At 42.6% G+C, this 8,184-nt stretch overlaps 1 pseudogene; it reads left to right on the top strand.

The window, feature by feature from the left end:
* Positions 1–4,092: 4,092 nt before the first annotated feature.
* On the top strand, positions 4,093–5,241 carry LOC149240062 (transmembrane 9 superfamily member 3 pseudogene; annotated as a pseudogene).
* Positions 5,242–8,184: the final 2,943 nt, after the last annotated feature.

Raw genomic sequence — 8,184 nt, 5'->3', positions numbered from 1 at the left:
CTTGTCCCCAAGAAACTTCAATTTCCAATGCTCTAGAATGTGCTCTCCCTCCCAAGTGGCATCCTCATCTCGTAGATTCTTCCATCACACCAAATGTTCTCTAATTATCCTGCTCCTGAGATTCCTCTCTCTAGTTTCCAAGATGGCTCTTGGTTCTAAGATCAAATGCCCCTCATCATCAAATGGAGGCAACTCCATGATTGTTGTAACCTGTAGCACCAACACCCTCTTGGGGCATGATATAAGTAAGAGGCTATGAATCCTGCTCCCTGGTGGTATCTCCAACTTGTAAGAAACCTTTCCAACTCTTCTACTAACTCTATACGGCCCAAATAATCTCGGTTGTAACTTTTTTGCCCCCTTCTACTTGAGTGTGGACTGTCAGTACAGCTCCAATCGAAGGTAGACCAAGTCACCCTCCTCAAAATGTCTCTCTACTTGGTGTCGATCAGCATAAACCTTCTGTTGCTTCTAAGCTTCTTGTAAGTTATCTTAAGAGCCTTGAGGATATCTTAGCTCTACAAGATCCAATCCTTGTCCTTTGGGGCTCTGCTGTCTCCAAAAACAATATCAAAAAAAGATAAAGCATCATAACCATATGAAGCACAGAAAGGAGTCATACCAATGGACATATCATAGGTGGTGTTGTAACAATACTCTCCCAAGTGCAACCATCGAATAGAAGCCCTCTGCTACCCTATCACATAATTCCTGAGATAACCCTCTAACCACTTGTTCACCCTCTCTGTCTAACCATCAACGTGCAGATGATAGCTGGTGCTTGGGGTGAGCTCAATGCCAACTAATCTAAATATCTTTTGCCAAAATCGTCCCATGAATCGGCTATCCATGTCACTGACTATGGTCTTCGAGAGTCTGTGCAAATGAAAGACCTCCTTGAAGAACAACTCGACCACCTATGAAGTTGAAGATTGTGTTGGTATGGAAAATAAGTGTGTAAACTTGGTTAGCCAATCAACTACTACAAAAATATAATCCTTCCCTTGTACTGAGGGAAATCCAGTAATGAAGTCCATAGAGATGCTCTCCAATTTCCCCTCAGGTATGGGAAGAGGCTACGATGATCCTGTTGGATGGCTCATGTCTCCCTTATTCCTCTGGCAAGCTTCACACTCCCGTGCATTCCTCAGTACATCTCCCTTGAGGCCCTTCCAAGTGAAGTGCTCTCTAACTGCCATATATGTCTTCCTAAATCCCTATTGCCTGGACAAAGGAGAATCATGAATTGCACAATGGATGCGCTCCCTCAACTATGATCCTGAAACCAGAAATATGCATCCCTTATAATAAATGACTTCATCCATCACCCTGTAGTGCTCATATGCATAACTACACTCCAATATATTGCCCGCCCGACGATCCTTGGATTATTCTACTAGTAACTCGTCCTTCCAGTCATGACAGATGCTCATAAGTGAAAGCCTGGCTGGTCTCCTCGATAGTGCATCCACCACTATATTATGCTTTCCCTGCACATACTCAATATCAAAATGATAGGCCTACACTTTACTGACCCATCTATGTTGTTTTTCATTGAGGCCCTGCTACCTCATAAAATGACGAATACTGTTGTGGTCCTTCTTCACCCAAAGTCAATTACCCACCAAATACTATCTAAATTTGGCAAATGCATGCATTATGACCTAGATCTCCTTGTCATAAATGGAATATGACATCTCATGATGTAGAAGCTTCCTACTCCCAAAAGAAATGGGGTGCCCATCTTGAGACAAGCCCACCCCAATCCCTACACCTGATGCATCACACTCCAATATGAAAGGCTGAGAAAAATTTGGAAATGCTAGAACATGTCAACAACTCATCACCTCCTTGAGGCAATCAAACTCTCTCTGAGCTTCCTCACTCCACGTAAAGGCCCCTTTCTTTGTCAAATATTTAAGGGGTGCTACCAACTGTGAGAAGCCCTTCATGAACTTCTGATAATAAGTACAAATGCCCAAAAACCCTCTCAATGTTGTCACATCCCGGGGCTCCGGCCAATATCGAATGGCCCAAATATTCTCCTCATGCACCTTGATCCCATGTGAGTTGATGATGTGTCCAAAATAAAGCATCTCTATCAACCCAAACTTGCACTTAGACATCTTCGTGTAGAATTGTTGCTCCTCCAATATATGCAAGACTATCTGCAGGTGCTCCTCCCATGTCTTGCTATATATCATGATGTCATCAAAGAATTCCAGTACAAACCTCCTCAGTTGGCCTTGGAACACATGGTTCCTACATGACTGAAAAGTAGCTGGTGCATTGGTGAACCCAAAGGGAATGACCAGGAACTCGAAATGCCCATAATGACATCTAAAGGTTGTCTTCGAAATGTCATGTTCTCTCACTCGAAACTAATGATACCCCAATCGTAGATATATCTTAGAGAAGTACTTGGCCCTTATAAGCTCATCCATCAACTTGTCAATGCGAGGAATGGGATACATGTTCTTCAATGCCTTCCTGTTGAGGGCCATGTAGTCAATACACATGTGAAGAGTCCCGTCCTTCTTCTTCACCAACACAACTGAGGAAGCAAACAGACTAGAACTTGGTCTGATGTGACCCAATGCCAAAAAATCCTAGATGGCTCTCTCAATCTCATCCTTATAGGCTTTGGGATGCCTATAGGTTATGGTGATTACTGCCTACACACTAGGCTCCAACTCTATAGTGTGCTCAAATCCTCTGTCAGGTGGTTGACCCATTGGTATATCTCCAAAAAATACCGGATATTTATCCAGTACTGCGTGTATGTCTGGATGTGGTGGTGTGGTCTTCCCTCTAACCTCTGAAATCCTTAGTTATACTACCCATTCTATATCTCCATGCCCCAAATTGGCCTCCATCTGATGAGCAAAAACTGTCTAAGGGGGGTACAAATGCATGCCCCTAAGAACCACCGGCTTGCCATCTAGCCTAGTAATCTCCATCACTAATTGTTTCCAATCGGTGGTAACTCAACCAAGTGAATACAACCATTAGACACCCAGCACCACATTGGTGTCTGGTACATCCACCACGAAAAAATTTTCTATCATCGAATAGTTCCCTATTGTCACTGCCATAGCGAGAACATATTGAGTACACTGCATAGTCTTGTCCCCTAGTATTAGGACTGAAAACCCCTCAAACTCTGTAGTGGTGATGCCCCTCCTCTGGACCATCTGAGCATCAATAAAATTGTGGGTGGACACACTACCTACGAAGACTCAAACACACTGCCCTTGCACCATACCTCTGATCCTCAAAGTCAAGAATTTGGGAATCTCGCACAAGGAATCTAGGACTCCCCTTGTTGGTGAGAAGGATGCTCCTCCTAGAGGTGGTTGTGGTGGTGGTAGTCAATTCCCTGTTGTCTCCTTGCTATCTCTGTTAGAGTCGGTCTTGTCAGTCCTCCATCAGATATCAAAACTCTTTTTGCATTTCATTTTTAGGTGTCTCACTCGATTCACTCCGTTGCATTCCGCTAGGGGCATGCCATAATCTGACGGAGGGGTCTTGTCAGTCATTTACCCTCATGCCTTATCCTGCTGGCTCAAGTCTGTTTATCCAATCAATTTTAAGGTCATTTATAGTCCTGTTTTGGCCTTCGGTCAGCAAAGAATTGTTGTAAGATTTTTAGGTCTTTTTAGGTCTAGGGTTTAGTTGATTTAGTCCTCAAAATGTCCAATAAAGCTAGCAGGCCAGAGGGAGGTTCAGATTTTCATCATTAATAATGCTCAGGGATGATTCCTCTTCAAAACTCTGTTTTGAAGAGGAAATTGTCAAATTAATTGTTTGTAATGAGTATGTATTTTTAAAGGTCCTCCGTCATGAATTACTTCAACTGCAGCCTCGGGTCATCCTTTGCCGAAGACATGCCACCATCTCCTGCAAGAATCAACCAAAAAGCCATCGTTTCAGCCAAAAATCAAAGTGAAGAAATGCCAATTCTGACGTGAAGAAATCAAAGCTATGGCTTGATATACATATTTCTATATTTATTCATGTCATTTGCACTCAAGAGGTCGATTGAAATCGGAGTTTAGTAGGAGAGAGGGCAAACTTGTGAATTTTCAAGCTATGACTGTGCTTAGTGTGTGCGCGGCGCATAGGCTGGGTGTCGCGGCGCACTGGGGAGGTGCGGCGGACTGGGCGTGACTGCGCAGTGCATTTTAACATGGGCGCAGTGCACCGAGGAGGCATGGCGCATTGGGCCTCCCGCGCGGTGCATACTGCCAGAGGCTTGAAAAAGGGTCCAAACTCGTCCAAATCGCCAAGAGACCAGCTCCCTTTGCAAGAAGAAGCTTTCAAAAGAGGATCTAGCAAAGTGCAGGGATGCTGTTAAGAATGATTACTACTTTCAGATGTACTATGATGATCTGCCTATATGGGGCTTTGTTGGAAAGGTTGAAAATGAAAATAAAGGCAGTGAGAAGAAGCCTAGGCATTTGCTTTATAGACATGTGCACTTTGATGTCCTATATAACGATGACCGAGTCATAGAAATCAGTGTGCATACAGATCCTCAGTACACTGTGGAGATTACCGAGGACAAAGAGATTGAGGTTGAGTTCATGTACTCTATTAAGTGGAAAACAACTGACATCCTCTTTGAACGCCGAATGGATAAATATGCGAAATCTTCATTTTTTGCCACAACACTTGGAAATTCATTGGTTCTCCATTATCAATTCGTGTGTAACTGTTCTTCTCCTGACAGGATTCCTGGCCACAATTCTCATGCGCATTCTGAAGAATGATTTTATCAAATAACTCTCGTGATGAGGAGTCAATGGATGATCAAGAAGTACATTCATGGAGACTTTTTTTGATATCCTTCACACAAGTCTCTATTTTCTGTTGTTCTTGGCTCTGGAACTCAGATGTTAGTCCTTACTATCTTTATCTTTGTGCTTGCATTGGTGGGTGTTTTCTATCCATACAATAGGGGAGCCCTATATACTGCTCTTGTTGTTATATATGCTCTTACATCTGGCATAGCAGGCTACGTTGCAGCTGGGATTGGCGGAATTCCGTGTCCCTTCATTAAAGGTTCATACGAATCTCAACGTGGATCAAGCAAATTCCCAAGTTGCATCGAAACTCTCAATCAACACAGAGTCAGATAGTTATATGGCGCTCTCTGTTGAATGGCTTCTTGAAAAATCCAAATTCGGTGGATTACAAATAATGGAATCATTTCGAATTATTAAAGCAGAAGCCAATTAAAATGAAGCATCTATAAGCTTGATCTCAAACCAAGCACCAGATCCGGAGATTTCATTGCAACTGTAACAATTCACCAGGTATCAAGGCTGAGAATCTGCAATGGAGTGTTTTAATAAACTAATAAACAAACATCAATTAAGGGGATTCTGATGGAACGCAAGGGAAGGTGAAAAGTCAAAGACCGAACGCCACAAAGACATCTACCATGGCAAAGAAATAGGAACAGATGGTCTATTTCTGACTTCAGTTACGATTCAGAAGGGATATACAGCTACAATTTCCGCCTCTTCATTGGTTATCAACATATTTCATATGTAATGCTGCCCCTTTTCAGAACAGATGGCTGGCTCTTCATCTTTTGTTTGTTAATAATGATTAAATAATCCCTCATTTTGTGTCGATCTGTTTTCCCACAGATAGTTTTATTTATTGTATTGAAAAATCATTTGTAAGGGGTTCTGAGTTCTAGGAGAAGTGTGGAGGAAAAATCCAACGCTTTCATTGTACAGTTTTGGCAGAGGATTAATGAGAAGATGCAGCTCTGATTTATGAGATTCATGTGGTGTGAGTTTGGCATATGTGTTTTCTTACTGTTTCATATGTGTCTTGTGATGTTTTACATTTTATTCATAATCATTTCCAGCTGAATGCTTTTAAGTAAGAAAGGTAGAATTCAGTTTACTGCTCTGCCTTGGGAAAGCGTTCATGTTCTATGTGGCTTCTTCTGTCTGAAAAGGATTCATCACATATGCCCTTTCCAGCCTCTCAACCATCTTTTCACTCCATATTATTCAAATTTGATTGCTAAACTTCCTGCCTATCTTGCCTCATGAAACAATCTGTGTCTTTGATTTAATTTCTCAAGCTCATGCTATTCTTTGTCCCATCAGCCCTGAAAACTCAGTCATTTATTAAACTACCTCTTTCATATCTATTTACTAGCCTAAAATCAGTTTCTCATTTCAGGTCATCTCAAGCCCCATCGATTATCTTTCGTTGAGATTGACCCAGAGAGAGCCCTCTCTCATCCTCATAGGGCTAGCTACGAGGCTGAGCGTGGTTTGATGTTGAACCTAGAAGCTTGCCTTTTCAGCCTGAGGAAAATCTAGGCTCTAACAGTCTCCACCACCAAAATTCAACTCCTCATCGTCCTCCTGATCATTGTGTGAGAAGACCTCGATGTAATGGGCCTTGCCTACTGTGCACCGATGACCAGGTGCCCAAGGCTCACGACATGTAAAGAATAAATTCTTCCTCCTAAGGTCCCTACTTGTCTCGTCATCCAACTAGCCACGTCCTTGGGCTGTTCTCTGTGATGTGGGTGCTCGCGTGTAACTTCCCTTCTGAGGGTAGGGAGTGCATGTAGGAAATGGAGCTTGAGCCTTGGGAATGCCCCCTTGCAAATCTTGAGTGCAAGATACTACCTCCATAAGAGTCGATGGTTTGCAAGACTTTACCAGTCCTCACAATGGCTCTTTCAATCCCTCCACAAATGTGTATACTCTCCTCATATCTGGAAAATCAAGCACCATGACTAATACCCTTAAAAAATTCGAGATATAATGCTCTACATGCCCTTTTTGTTGGAGTTGGGTCAACTCCCTAAATTGAGCCTATGGATCCTTCCAATCAAAGCGCTCCACTACTCTCCTTGTGAACTCCTCATAGGAGGTCACACTGGCATGTCCTAGAGTGGAAAAACCATGAAACCACCAATCATGTGCCTCCCCCTCTAGGTGCAATGTGGCCATCATGATGGCTTCTACTTCTGTCATTCGATTTAGCTAGAAGTATGTGTCCAACTTCTTCACCCAAGTACGTGATGTGCACTTGGAAGTACCATCAAATGTAGGGAAATACATTTTCCCAATAGAGAAATGTAACTCATAGTTCTCAATACCATATCCTTTCCCCTTATTGTTCTACTTGATCAGCAAAAGTCTCTGAAAGTCAAAGCCTCTCTAATGTCTGGCCCCATGGATTTCCATTCCCAGAAATGATCCCCCATTGACGATGAATCCTCACCTCCACTAGTCTCCTCCTATGCCAAAGGTATAAGAGAGGGTAAAGTAGCTCAAGATGTCTCACTCAAGGATGGATGTTGCACAGTGGAAGAAGGATGATCGATCTTTTGGGAGGCCCCAAAAGTCTCTCCAACTACGTACTCCCGATGAATGCTTTGTTGTCAGTTCTGCATTTTAATCTCGTCCAACATCTCATTCTGCCCCTTTGCCAAATCACTCAAAGCCTTCAAGAGGCTATTGAAATCCATCTCCTTCCTACTTTTGGGCTCACCCATATGTTCTGCTACTACAGTCTTTGCACGATCCTGCGTGTCTAGAGTAATCTCCAACTCCTTTTCTCTACTCCAATACCTCTGCCCTCTGTAAGTGATATTATGTTCGTCTTATTCACTCATAGAAAAGTTTCCCCATGGCTACACCAGAATCTAAGCCCTGATACCACTGTAATGGTTCGAACTTGAACAAATAGTGATACATAAAATCCAATCTGATTATTGCACAAAAAGATTAAACTATGAGCAAATACTCAATACACAACAGAAAAGGTAACCAGCTGAGCCATTTTATTTAGTAATGGATCAATGTACATTAGTACGGAAAGGGAACCTGGGCTTGCCTCAAGGGAAAGCTAGACAGTACCCAGTTGTCGATAGTAATCCCAAATGCTAGAAAGCAACTACTCCTCTAAAGCTCTGTGTTCTCTCTAAGCTACGACACCTACTAGTTGGAAAGATGTTGCAAGAAACGCCACCTCTATTTCTTAGAAAATTCTGAGATTTTAGCCACAAACGCCTTGGCCAAAACATAGAAAAAAGCAAAAAGGGTTTGGCCTATATCCAACAACCCAATTTCGACCTTGTCTATGGCCTACACCCTCCAAGTAGGTACAACAAAATGACTTTCCAGAAATGGCCATAAA

This window comes from Pinus tabuliformis, chromosome 8 (assembly GCF_031772625.1).
Source record: "Pinus tabuliformis cultivar Carrire ecotype Pingquan chromosome 8, CPIR1, whole genome shotgun sequence".
Taxonomy (NCBI): Eukaryota; Viridiplantae; Streptophyta; class Pinopsida; order Pinales; family Pinaceae; genus Pinus; species Pinus tabuliformis.
The sequence above is the reverse complement of the archived record's forward strand: the minus strand, read 5'-3'. Positions and strand labels throughout refer to the sequence as shown.